The sequence below is a fragment of the Lemur catta genome, chromosome 9, assembly GCF_020740605.2.
Source record: "Lemur catta isolate mLemCat1 chromosome 9, mLemCat1.pri, whole genome shotgun sequence".
Lineage (NCBI taxonomy): Eukaryota > Metazoa > Chordata > Mammalia > Primates > Lemuridae > Lemur > Lemur catta.
The window spans coordinates 12,739,784-12,753,875 of NC_059136.1; the positions used below are offsets into that span (position 1 = coordinate 12,739,784).

Genomic DNA, 14,092 nt, shown 5'->3' on the forward strand with positions numbered 1-14,092 from the left:
GGTTTTCTAGTATTGAAGTAACGTAAACATGAGATCTGAGAAAAATATGGCTTATGATATTTTGTGCAGTTCTGACAAGTGGGCAGACACCACTTGAAGGAAGGAAGCCATTTATGGTTTATGCTAAAATAGAGGAACACATCTCTACTGCTTTTTCTTTGGTTCTTTCTGTTCTCTGACCCACATGCTGGATAACATGCTAGCTGTAGGCACTCTCTCCCCAAGATTTGTTATACAAAGAGTTCTTCCACCTCTAGGAAGCAGAGGGAAACATTCGGACCTGGCGTTTGTCCTTCCAGGGAAGGAAGAGTAAAGAAGTCGCAGCAGGAACATTTCATTTTTGCAAAATGGAATTACTAAAAAGAGCAACAGAGCATTATGACCTCAGAAGCGGTTTCTAGAACAGCTGGCAATTTCTACCGTGTATTACAAACTTAACCAAAGGTGTGTTGACTAAATTGTTTGGCTGAAGATTCAGCAGCAGACAGAAACCAGAACACCTACAGTCACATTTGCAGAATGACTGGTTTGAATACACCAAAGTGGAACTACTCTAAGAGATGTGTTAAGCCCCAGCACAGAGTAAAAGAGAAAGACCTACCAGCAGGTTGGCCCTCTTGGTTTCCTGGGTTTGATGGCAGCATTGTTCAGTAGGCAGTTGGATAAAAGAACACAGAGGTCAAGGGAAAGGACTCTGCACAAATAAGAAGATTTGGAAGCTCACTAAGGGGTATGAATGGAGGAGACCCAGGAGCCACAGCAAGGCCCTGGGGAACAGTAACTCCTACCACACTTCACCCCTTCTCTGTTTTACTTTAGCATCAACATACACATCATCTCATCTGATTCTCATTCCTCTTATAGACAACTCTTACCTTGCCAGCTAAACTGTTAGATCTTTGAGGTCAGGAGAATATAACAAAATGCTCTTGTATTCAATTATTCACCCAAAATAGAAGCCAGGCATTGAGGGAATTATCTAAGTTCTACCACTAAATCCCAACCCAATACACAGCACTGATTTAGATATTACATTGCAAAAATGAATTACTCTGTGTTTTTTGTTGTTGTTGTTGTTGCTGGTGGTAGTGGTGGTGGTTGAACTTTGTGAATCATTGTCCACTTCTTAAAGTGGTTGAGGTCAGTCATTCCTCCTGGGCCAGGAGATAGGGCAATGAGACAGTAGCAGGTGACACTGAAAATTTCACTTGGATGTTCCAGAATTTAGGTTCCCAAATACAATGAGCCTGTTGGGTGAAAACTGTCTTTTCCAAGACATGATGAATCATCACATGTTTGAAAAACGCTTTGGAAGGGGGGACCCTAGCATGGGCAGAATATCTTCCCTCCATCACCTCATAGGACAATGCAACCTTCTGAAATTGGTACCAAAATTCACTTTTAGTCATGCTTAAAGCGCCAAAAAAAAAAAAAATTGCATTTACAAGGCCAATTTCAAGTTCTGGTTATGTTTGTTTTTCCTATCATTCTCTTTCTGCTAAAATCTAAAGAATTGCCTTAATGTGTATGCCCAAGAGAACACCAAACTCATTGCAAAGCTAAGGAAGTTTACTTTAAATATAATGAGAGAAGTTGATGAGAATATCTAACATGGGGTTTTTAAAATATTTTATCATTTGGAGTGATTTAGAAGGCTTTACAGTTATATGATTAAAGATCACATTCCATTTAACCATAGTCAATTTTATTTCATAGGAATTCTGGTTTACTGGTAATGCAAACCAATTTTTAAGATATTATTCTACAATTTATTTGAAGAAATTTTGCATCTGATATAAATATATAGATTTCACTGATTAAACCAAATACGATGAGAGAGTTAAATTCTGTGCCAAGAATATCATATGGTATTATACCTTCTCTCTTTAAAAAAAATAAATAAATGTTTCCAATTTGGAAGAAGAACTTGTCGTCAATTTCTTGAAATTTGAAAGTTGGTTTCATGTCCGGATTCTCAGTGGGGCACCTGGTGCGTTCCCCTGGAGTCTGTCTACGTTGGTGTATTGGTACAACCGTTTCTTTAATAAATCTGCTTCGAAACACAGAAGAGGCCTGCTGTTTAAAAGCTGGTGAAAGGTGATTGCTAGCCTTGAAATAAAAAAGCCTACTTTCATTTTTAAAAACAAGACCTTTCGCAGTTTGACTGAAATGCAGTAAGCAGGACAGAGAGACTATCTCGTGTAATTGTCAGCAGATTGGCAATCTGACATATAATTCTGGCAAACCTGTACTTAATTGCTAAAATATGACTTCCTAGCAACTACAAGTATGTTCTGGCAATGTCAAGTTATCCCAAACCACATGACTTGACTTCTGCTTTAGAATTAAAATTGAAGATTTATCCCAGGTTGAAGCTGCTCCTCGTGCATTCTGCGAGAACTCTATAGACTGCAGACGGGAGAATGGGATATCGTTAAAGCATTGCAGTGCCCCAGGGGTCAATGTCAGATACAATCTAATTTAACATCTTTATTAAGGATCTCGAAGAGGGAGTAAGCCACATATTAATGAAATGTGCAAATGATATTAAACTGGGAGCTGGTGTAACCACCAGTAAGGACAAAGAAATAATAGAAATGCACCAAAAGAAGTTAAAACTATGAGCAGAAAATTATTACATGAAAATCACCTTCTTGGGACTGATAGTTTTGGAGATGAGCTGGGAGTCAGAAATCTCAAAGTTTGGGGGCTGCATCCAACTGGGAACTAAGAGGAAAGAAAAGAGGGCGGCCCTTAGCCAGCGTCTAATTTAGACACCAACATAAACACTTTGTGTAAGGTTATATGATCCTTAAAATCAGAAAGAGCACTAACTCTAAAAATTTAGATACAAGCCAACTCAAATGTTATAGCTTAACTGAAATGACACAGATAGCTATTAAAAATGACTAGCACGTGAACAATATTGGCACGCAGAATAAATGAACTGGCAGGAGGCAAAGCAAAAGGCAGACCTAAGGTATGTGTGTGCTGATATTGCAGCATTAAACACGTATGCACTCATTAGACCAGATCCAGAGGGCTCCACCGGAAACCACTTTTCAAATATACACTAATTTGGAAAAAGAGAGAAATATGACTTTTTTTTTTTTTAAACAGTGAAATAATTTAGAAGTCCTGACCCTTTAGCCTCTCCTTTTTCCCTATGTCTCCCCATCCCCCAGCCAAGACCCAGTTGAGAGAACTCTAAAAATGACTCCACCAAAGCTACTACTAAAATAAGATGCTCTTAAGGCAGCATCTGACAACCTTCTGGGCTTCAGGTGACAGACCCCCGATTGCCTATAACCATTCTCTCTTCCTTTTCCACCTCCATTTCTACTCCCATGCCTACAACCTTGGCCACCCTTAGTTACTCAGGCACACTGACAAAGTTTAAACAAGTACACACCTTGCATTTTAGGGTTTCTGCCCTTTCCCCTTACAATTCCCCATGGGACTGATCTGTGTTGAACTGCACGCAGTGGCATACACAAAGCATGGAGCTCGAATGGCAGGCCTTGTACAACCGTGGCGTCCCTGAAACATTCCACCCCTGTATCTTCAGTGCCTACTTAATCAAAGGTAGCTTTCACTTCTCTTCTAATTCCTGCCATAACCCTTACCTCCTGTTAGGATCCAGGAGGGGAAGTAAAGAAGGAAAATTCTCTAATGCCTCAGATATCCCAAAAGAGAATCCATTGACCTATCATAGAACCCTCAACAGTGGTTCCTTCCAAACAGCAAGACTTCAGTAGCAAACCATCTAAAATGCAGATATAAGTGGATCCAAAGAATTTAAGATACTGAGTTTCTAAAGTAGCAGGAAAAAAACAGTTTTATCATGCTTTACACAAAGAACGTCAAATCAATATCAGCCGTGGGGTTACCTGCCTGTGTATCAAAAGGAGTCAGATGTATCAGTGGGTGAACAGGAGGACACAGGACAGGACAATGGGGACAAAGGGAAGGTTACAGACACGAAATCAGGACTGCAGCTAAAGGGGATGGACACACTGAAAACCTTCAAAGGGTGCCCCTGCCAATGAGAAAGAGGAATTACTTTAAATACACTGGAAGGAATTACTAGAAATAATGGGAATAAAATTCAGGGAGAAAATGGGTGTATACATACATAATGAGTGAGATGTGCACCGTCTAGGGGATGGACACACTTGAAGCTCTGACTTGGGGGTGGGGGGGCAAGGGAAATATACGTAACCTAAACCTTTGTACCCACATAATATGCTGAAATAAAAAAAAATTCAGGGAGAAAAAAGGTGGGCTAAATCTGAAGAATTTTCTTATAGTTTAGCCTTTTCATGGACTTAAGATACCTCCGCACATACTGCAAGACAGTTTTATTAATGATCCCTAAGTAACAATGAGTTATAATACGCTTCCCCCCATGAAGTGTAACGATCCCTTTAGTCGGTTACCTGAGTTCATTTACAAGGTAGGATTTCCATGCAACCACCCCACCATATCAAGCTATGAACTCTATCCTCCTCCAATCACTGTTCTTTCCAAAATTGGAAAGATGTTTCCAAAAACTTATTTCAGTTTTTAGATACTTTAGTTTTCCTTAAAGTATAATTAGAAAATACATCAGAAATCCAAATCTAGAAATTGTTTTGAATACTTTCTACTGTGATAAAACAAAGGATTTTTTCTTCTCTTCAGAGAAAAGTCAATTCAACTTACCTGTCTATGTCTTCTTCCAGACCGATATAAAGTAAAAATTGTTAATGTCATAATATATGGGAAAATGTTTGGTGCCTGCTGTGTGTCAGCCCTTCTTCCAGGTTGTAGGAAAGCAGAAAAAAATCAGACCCAGTTCCTATCCTTAAAAAGCTCACTATTAGGTGAGAGATACTAACCAATAAACAGCTCCACATTTAAGCAATGGAATTAGTAATACTAGTAGGTTGTCCAGGAATGCCATGAAAAGAATAAATTATTTGATTTTCAAATGTTAAGATACATGTTTCTTAAATGGAAGTATGTGATTTTTTCCCAAAGAACAAAATATTAGCTTTCAAAGAGCATCAGATAAGGCTTGTTGCAAATATTACATTATTCATGGACATCTAGTTCTCCACTTGTGGACACATGAAAGGACTCTAATTTTCTGTCCCCTTGAAATTAGGTATGATGGTAAGACTTGCTTTGGTCAATGAAATGTGAGTAGAAATGAAGAGTGGACCCTCTCAGAAGCTTTTAATTGCCAGTGCTTGAGTTCTCTCTTACACTGCTTTGGCACTCACTAAAGTGCATAGTGATAGGAAGATGAGTATCGGAGCTATCACCTAGCAGATACCACTCTGGAGAGTCGCTCAGATCTACAATGAACTTTGCATAAGCCAGAATTAAACATTTATTGTTAAAGTCACTGCTACCTGTGGATGCTTGTTACTGCAGCATAACCTTGTCTATCCTAACCAATACACTCACTAAACTTAAGGATGGATATGATGTATTCTTCATAAAACAAGTATTGCTCAGAATATAGTAATTTTACATGAGTTAATTGTCAGTCAAAAAGCATTTATTGTATGTCCACAAGGTACAGAGTAATTTAACTGGCATGTGTCAGGATTTAAATTTTGTAGAATATTTTGAATTCATGACTTTTTCCAGCTCATGACTATTCATTGATAAGGAAGATAAAGGGATCTGTTACAGAGTATCTCTTATTCTGAGAACCAAATGCACGTACCTCTTCTAACCACAGGTAACCTGTGGATCTGCATCCATTCACACCTGAAAAACATTTTGAAAGCCTCTAATGTAGGCAAAGTGGTTTGACTGTTTTCTCTGTCAGACACTTAAAAGAGATTTTGACAAGAAAAAACATACAAGTGATCAGGAAATCATTCTTAAAATTGACTATATAGTTACAATCATGGGTAAAAGTAAAAATAAATGTCTCATCACAGAATAGTTTATCACATAAAACAAAAATGAACACTCTTTTGCATTGAAGATCATTCTCTTGTATCTAATTTGGAGAGATACTTAAATAGTATAACAAAGAATTACTTTCTATGATAAGTAATTGATGTAGACTTAAGCATTTTGCCTGATGGATTTCAGGGCAGAAGAGTGACAGTTGCTCACTGTATCATCATTGAAAAGCTATATTAGAGACTATTTTTTTTGAACATTTGTGGGCTTCTTAAAATAAGAAAAAATACTAGCCATGAAAGAGTATTGTGGCTGTTTTCTTGAAGTACCATGTGCAGAATTTCAAAGCAACATTCAAGCTCTAGCTTATAAAACTGTTGAGAAAACCAACCCAGTGACTGGTTTGGACTTTGGATCAAGGAATTGTTTTCCTGGTTCCTGATTCATGTGTCTTCTACATCCAAACCTCCTATTACTCAGCCACCAGAGATAATTTTCTAAATATAAAGGTGACATCACGCCTTCTACTTGAACATCCTCCAATGCTTCTCAGTTGCCTTGTGCATGAAGTTCAAATTTCTTAGCCCTCTCCACTGTCTAAAAAACCCATTGCTCCCATCATGCCAAATACATCTCACTCCCCAGGTTTCTCATGCTCTTTCAATCTCTATCCAAGACATGTTTCTTCAGCTTCATTTTCTCTACTGATGAACTGACCACTCAAGAAAGAACTCGTTCATATGACATTTCCTTGGTCAAACCAAAGTTACTTTTTCTTTCTTTTTGCCTATTTTGGATGTATGTTTGTTTCTACTGCTGCATTGCATGATATGATTGCTATATTTTATAATTATTTATTTACCTGTTCAAGTGGACTAACTCAATCTCTTTGATGGCAGAAAAGGCATTTTATTTACCTTTGCATCATGTCCTCCTCTATCCAATGGTTCAAATGCCTGACATAGAATCATGTAACTATTTGGTGAATGAATGAATCAGACCCGAACTCAGCTGATGATTTTACCAGTGACCTGCTGTGTAGCTTTGGCCAGGTCAATTTGCCTCTCTCTGCCCCCAGATTCTTGATATGAGAATGGGGGATAGTAATTGCTACCTGCCATAGAAGGATGCTACAAGGATTAATGAAATAATTTTTGTAAAGCAATTTGAGCTCCCTGGAAGAAAGGCATTATTTAAGAACAAAGTGTTATTATAATTATTATGTAGTACCTTTCATCTGAGAATCTCAAAGCACTTCACCAAACATTAACTTATTAATCTTCCCAACACTCCGCAAGAGAATCCCATTATCTCCATTTCAGAAAAAAAAGGGGGAAAACAGCAAAAGGTTAAATGCCCAGCTCCAGCCAATGATACCATCCCCATCAAATACCAAAGCCAAAAGCAAGTTTCAGGACTCCTAGCTCAAAGGAGACTCCTAGTTCAAAGGAGACAGCCCTTTGAACCTCTGGGCACTGTCACTTCCCCCTTTTCTCCAGACAGAGAAAGCACTGAGCAGCCTGGCTGGATGGCAACGATCCAGTTGGAATAAGGGCCAGATTAATACCTTCCATGGAAGCAGCGGTGGGATAGAGTAGCAAGGTGATGACCACAATCCTTCCCTCAGCTGTAACAGTAAGAAGAAAATGTAAGCAATGCCTGCAACCAATCGCTTCCCCTCCTCCCATGGCTTTGGCTCAAATCTTTTCATCAGCCCTCTTTTAACTTGACACCTTTCTGGGATGTCTCTGTCTCTCAGCCAGAAAATGTCTCATCACCTTTGAATACAAAGGTAGCAGTTTAGCAACCAAAGAAATAATCCTAAAATACTGCATTCAAAGGAGCTTTCCCCTCATAATACTGTTTTTCCTGCTGAATCCCATGAATGTTAGCTGAGACAGGTGGTACTAATCCGCCTTCTAAGAGGAAAAGGAAGAATGTCAGCTATTCTGCATCTACTAGAAGCGGGTGGGTGCAGGGAGCCACAGTTTGGATTAAGATGTGTTACATTAGGGACATCTAGTAAAGTGAAGACATTTCTATTCATAGCTAACCAGAGAGATGACATTTGTGCTTTTCTCACAAATGTTAAGTTCATATTTCCTGGTGGTTGAGGTCAAGATTACTGGCCCAATCATGTGGGCAAATTTGCTACAAATATACACAGCGTGTGTCTCCAGGGCCTGGAAATAACAAGATAGTGTCTAGAAGCCAGGTGAATTTGGCAATCACCATTCCAGTAATAATTCTTTCACAGCACCCATTTCTAAGGGAAACATTAACTTCGTCTTGATTTTCAATTCAGAAGAACAGAGTTTGTTCATTGCAATAAACTTCATGCTGGCACTTCCTCTGAAACCTTGAATGTCCCTCAACCTCTCTCACACTTGTGACTTTATCCTCCACTCTATTCATTAGCAAGTCCACTGCTCTGAAGTTAATCACTTACAAACTATGCCATTGTAAAGGTCTTCAATTCCTGGTCTACTCTTCCTGACCACAGTCTGCAACACCTTTCTAACTTCCTCATACCTCCTTGGAAGCCGCCTATAGAAAGAGAATGAGCTTTGGAACCACACCAATCTGACAGTTAATCCTAGCACCTGCCACTTCCTGTTCTGGTACTTTAGAAAAGCTCCTGAACCTCTCTAAGCCTTCTTTTGTAGCCTATAAAATAAGAATTACATTTCTAGTTTGAAAGTGTCCGAGAGATAATGCACACACACAGTAGTTCCCAAAACAGAGATTGGTGCCCTTGGCCAACAGACCCTCCAAACACTGAGCAGAAGATTGAGTATAAATTCATATAGCAAGCGCCAGAACATGAGATATTCTCACAGTGCCAGAATAGCCGTTCCAGAGGATGTCCCAGCAATAGATTAGACCTGGGCAAGGCATTGACAATGGGAATCCAAAAGATGGAACTAAGCAGGATCTGGGAGGGAGTAGCACAGACCAAGATCAAAGCCTAAATGGATAGGCATTGATTACCAGGGAGATCTAGAAAGTAAGGGGCAGAAAATCACCATACGGACAAGAGTTTTACAATCATAGTCCCTGGAGGAAACTGAATATGTAGGAGTCAAGGACTTAGGAGATCGGGTTAAGCCTTAGGCCAGAACTTAAGCAAGAGTGTCTGTCTTTGAGTGCCTACAGACTGTCAGACAAAGCCATAAGGAACTACCTCCATGGAGCTCAGTCTTCCCAATCCTCAACCTCTCAACTACACTCTGGGCCCTCTTGGATTTCTGTCTTGCTCCTCCTCTACCATCTTGTATGGACTTGAATATTAAGGTTAAACTGTTCTCCAACTGACTCAGAAGCTTCGGTAGATGCTAGACCAGTATATGCTCCCAGGCTCCATGGACACCAGGCTGCTCAGTCACCATAGTCTCTCAATTCCCAGGGTACTGCTGAGCACTTGCCTGGCCACCTTCCCCTCCATATGGGAAAGAACAGCAGGCAGGAGTAGACAAGAATGGGAATGAGTTACTGGAAACTCAGGAAACCAGCCCAACAAGAACAAGAGGACAGAAAAAGGCAGTAAGTAGCATGGGCAATTGCTCCTGTTCCTCTTGACAAGAGATAGAACTGCAGACTCAGAAGAGGGCTTAATCCATAGATGGGAGAAAAGTCCCACTATTGGCGCCCAGCATGTCATCACCCCAACCATCAGCCCTCTGACACTCTCCTGGTGATCTCTCCTGGTCTCATGGCTTCAGATGCACCCACTGAACAGATTACTTCCCAAATGTTCACCTGTCACCTCTAGCTTTTCTCTAGAGCTACAGGTGCACATTTTGGAAGGCTGTCAGGCAGATACACCTAAATATCCCATGGGCATCTTAAATCCCTTCATGTTCTTTTCCACTTTTATTAGTGACAACAACATATCTCCTACACAGCAGGGTGAAAAGGAGGCTTTGGCCTTCCAAGTTGGAAGCCAGGCCTCAGGGCCAGTGTCTAACTGTGCCTTAGCAGTGCTGGAAGGAGAATCCTTCACCCCAACCACAGACCCTTCTGTGACACATACAGTAAGGGCTGACACTATCACTCAAAGATCAGGTGAAGCAAGATTTCCATGGTGGTCTATGAGGATCAGAGTCCCTTCCCATGAATCTGGATAATGTGCCCTCAGCCTCCCCTGCACGGAGACTGAGTGAATTAGAAGTGCCTATATAAAGCAAAAGTGGCTAAATTAGCTTTAGGACAGCATTAAATTGGTTTTAAAAATTAACCATCATACCCACCTTCTAGCAACTGAGAAGAAATGGGAGAGGGAAGTTTCTAAATTAACTGAGTTCAGTTACAGAAAGAGGGGAAAAATTTATTAGTAGAGACTGTAACTTTTAAATCTACTATCTATACATCCCCCTCCTCAGGGTCCAGTACATGTTAAGTAATTAAATATTTACTGAACAAAAGAATGCACCTTTGATTTGAGATCCAGCCTTTCCTTCTCCGGAGTGTTTTGTGATGTGTGAGATCTTGCTTCCTAGTTAGCCCCCCCCCCCCCCCCGATCCCCACTATTTAGGATTCTGAGCAGCTCTTGACTTTGCAAGTGCATTTCATCCAGTGACCCAGGACTGTGAACCAGTCAGCACTGTGTAAGCACTTACTTAAAGGATGGGCCTTAGGGGGCACCTAGTTTCTCAGCACAGAAATTAGAATAACCCCAGGTGAATCAGGTCAAATCTATCCAGGAGTTTGCCAACAGAGAGGGGTAACAATAATCACTGCCATTGATCCAGTCTTTATGATGGGCCAGGCACTGTGCTAAGCCCTTCACAGGCTCTAATCTTCACACAACAAGCAGGAAGACCATATAATCCCCCCTTTTCAGTGGAGAGGCTAATCACACATTGAACAAGTGGCCGAGCTGGTCTCTAAACACAGGTCCCTCAGCTCCCCAAGTGGAGTATTTGCAATTCTCTCAGGTCCCTTTGGTGTGCGCCTTGGTGGCATCTTTGCCAGTGTTCCCAAAGTCCTCAAAAATTTCATTTCCAACTCAGGCTCAGCAGAAGACATGTTTTCCATTGCAGTTTACAAACACTATATGTAGAAATTGAAAGCCTGTACTACCAGAAAGGGTAATCAAAGAAGGAGCCTTCCTTGCCCAGACAGAGAAGCCCAGTGGAAAAAACATAGTTTTTAACTTTCAGATTGGTTTCTTTAACACTAAATTTACTCAACCAGAATGAACATGTCAAAATAAAGAAGTCTCCATAGCACAGATTTGGAGACTCAAAATGTCACTGAAAATTAAGATGTTTCTCAATGAAATGACTCTCCTGGTAAGTTATGTCTGAACATGACCACTGGAATTTCAGAATTGACTATAGGGAGATAAAAAATGTAAATGAGCTTTGCCTAGAGGATTCCAGGCCTCGGGGTTTCTCGAGAGCATGATAGGAAGTTGAACTAGCTATGGTTTCATCCCAAGTAAATTAACCTTGCATTAAGGGCCAAACTTCTTATTAATGCCAAAAAGCGCCCCTAGATGTTTCTGTAACTCAGCCATTTCCAAAGAGTGTGATTTTACTTAGGGAAAAAAATACCCTATAACATTTCCCCTTAGCTAAACAGGGCTAGGTTAATTAGCATGTTCTTCAACACTGCTCTTTTTACATGGACAACTTTCTTTCCAAAATTGAGAAAAAGAACAATCCCTTGAGCATCCAGACCCTGCAGTGCAGCTACACTCAACACCTCTTATTGGTCGTTGAAATGCTTACCTCCACTTGGGGACAACCTTAATTGTACCCTCGATTGCTCAGTCTCTCTCACGTCTCCTGCTCCAGAAGATTGGGGAGAGGTTGCAAATCCGGATTTCTTCAGCTGGGTGACTAGTAGGTGTCTGAGTGGAAGGGCTGCTGCTGTTTCCTTGGCTTTCAAAGTTTAGAGTTATAGCTTTCATTTATAGACAAGCCTAGACAGTTGCTACAGCCACCCACCAGTGCTGGTGTCGCTACAATGGAATTATGCCAAGAGGCAGGAATGCTCCACACCCAGGGCCAACAGAGGCCACGGAGAGAGCCGGAGGGAGCAGGAAGTAGGGAAGAGCAGTGAATTCTTAGCTGACACTAGACATTGAAAAGTCCAGATTGCAAAGTCAGCTGGGCATGAGGGCTCTAGCATAAACTGTGATTCTGTACAGGACAGAGCCTAGAGGTGGTAAGAGCTTTTCATCCATTGGATCCCAACCCATCACTTGTTTAATTGTCTGTATCCCCTGTTAAAACATTTCAAGGGCAGGGAATGAATAAGCTCCTTTCACTCACTAACACATCCCCAATATGTAGCATAGTACCCACCAAGTGATAGGCACACAAAATGTATTTTGAACGTCAGATGTCAAACAACCAGTGACCTGGATGTGTCTTCCGGACAGTATTCATTTATTCTACAAATATATATTAAGTTCCCTTCTGTGCACCAGGCCCAGCACCAATGGGTGAATTTAAAAGCCATATGAAGAGGGAGGAAAAAATGGCAGATTAGGGGTGACCTCCTGGCTCTCTGCTCCCAGAGTAGGAGGTGAAGAACTCAGACAGCTACACACGGGAGGATCGCTCTCCCACAGGAACAGCACCGGGAATCTGCAGAGAAGCAGCGCAGGACAAGCAGCGCTGGAGAAAAACGGTGAATTGGAGAATTGAGCACAAAGTCTGGAGAGTGCAAGATATACAATAGGGAACAGGGCGTGGAACGGCCATGCCCCTCGGCCAGCCAGGGCAGTGTGGTCTGACCCACAGGAGGATGACTGTTCCTCCGCCGACCGCCACATCCACTCAGGCAGGGAAGCGCCTGAAGTCAGTGTGAAGCTGTGGCACAGGATGACAGGCTGTGCGGAGAAGAGACAAAAGCGGGAAACAGTTTGAACTCTCCAGTGCTCTGTGCTGGGTCCACACTGGGCGGGGGAGGGACGGTCTGAGTGGACACTCCCCGGGTCCGCAGGTCACCAGGACCAGAAGAAAGGAGGTGAACGCTGAAAGGGAGGCTCCGCCCCTGGAATCAGCCAAAGATTCGGCTGGCGCAGTGGGGGGACGGAGAGTGCAGGACCCTCTACTGGACTAATGTGAGACAGTGGGACAGGGAAGCAGTGGGGACAGCTGGTGTCTCCTTGAGGCAGCCTGCCAAACCCAGCACCCGCTGCCCGCAGGGCAGTCGCCTCCAGTGCTGGCTCTCTGTGGGTGGGCAGCTGCCATTTTGGGGGTCCATAGCCTAGAAACGCTGTGGCCTGCGGTTCTGGGCACCAGCCCTTCCCCAGCCCGGCAGGGCAAGCCCAGGCAATGGTCTCAGGCGGCGCCACTGCCCCTGCCCTGCCCTTGGAGGATGAGAGTAATGAGAGAAGCGGCTTTCTGAACATTCCTCCCCCAGCCGCTTGCTTTTTCGAGCCGACAGGACAAACCCCACCCCTGGAGGGGCAGAGTGGTGAGAGAGGCTGCTTTCTGGGCTGAGTGGTGTGGCTTTCAGGTGGCACCTCAGGTGGCATTCCTCCCCTGGCCCCAACGCTTTTCTATCCCACTGCTGGGGTAAAGCCTGCCCTTGGAGGTGGGGAGTAAAGACAGAAGCCGCTTCCTGGCCTGAACTCCCCCAGCCCAGTGGCTTGACTTTCTCTCTAGCAGGGCAGACCCCGCCCTTGGAGGCAGGGAGAAGGAAGAAAAGTCACTTTCTCTGTGTGACTGGCATGAATCTGTGGAACCTTGGAACTAAGCAAAAGGGGGCAGACTCTTGATTCGGTCCAGCGGATTGGTTTTGATCATCTGATAAGATCATAACGTTAGGGCTTGCCCTTGGCTCCCAGGCCGCTGCCATCTTTGGGGCTTCTGGACTGGGAAGGAAAATCCTGGCCAGAGTCCTCACCAATTGCACCAATTGACACCCTCCCACCTGGAGCTGCCTCGCAAGTGTGGCGAAAGAGCCATGAACATGCTAGCAGCTCTCACCTAGCAGCAGATCAAGCAATCACAGAAGCACACACTCTCAGGCTTGCAGGTACCTGTTGCCCTTACCCCATCTCAAGTGGCAGCAGGGCTCAAGTTACCCTTGGGAGTGACAAGATATTTCCCAAAGATCAGGGCACTTGTATACCCCATTCGGGGGGGTAGAGCCCAACACAAAGGCATTGGAATACCTTGATAATCAACTCCATGCAAACTACAAGTAATAACAGAGAGGGTA

At 42.7% G+C, this 14,092-nt stretch overlaps 1 long non-coding RNA gene across 9 annotated transcripts in view; it reads right to left on the reverse strand.

Annotated features, from left to right (window-relative positions):
- LOC123644955 overlaps positions 1-11,864 on the reverse strand; it is a 31,744-nt gene extending 19,880 nt beyond the window's left edge. For 5 of the 9 annotated variants that reach the window (XR_006737319.1, XR_006737317.1, XR_006737321.1 and 2 more), the window contains exons 1-4: positions 11,644-11,864; positions 5,720-5,763; positions 1,878-2,050; positions 602-694 (exon numbers count right to left, since the gene is read on the reverse strand). This is a non-coding gene — a long non-coding RNA (uncharacterized LOC123644955). The remainder of the gene's footprint in view (positions 1-601; positions 695-1,877; positions 2,051-5,719; positions 5,764-11,643) is intronic. The other 4 variants (XR_006737318.1, XR_006737320.1, XR_006737322.1 and 1 more) reach the window with 4 other exon arrangements.
- Positions 11,865-14,092: the final 2,228 nt, after the last annotated feature.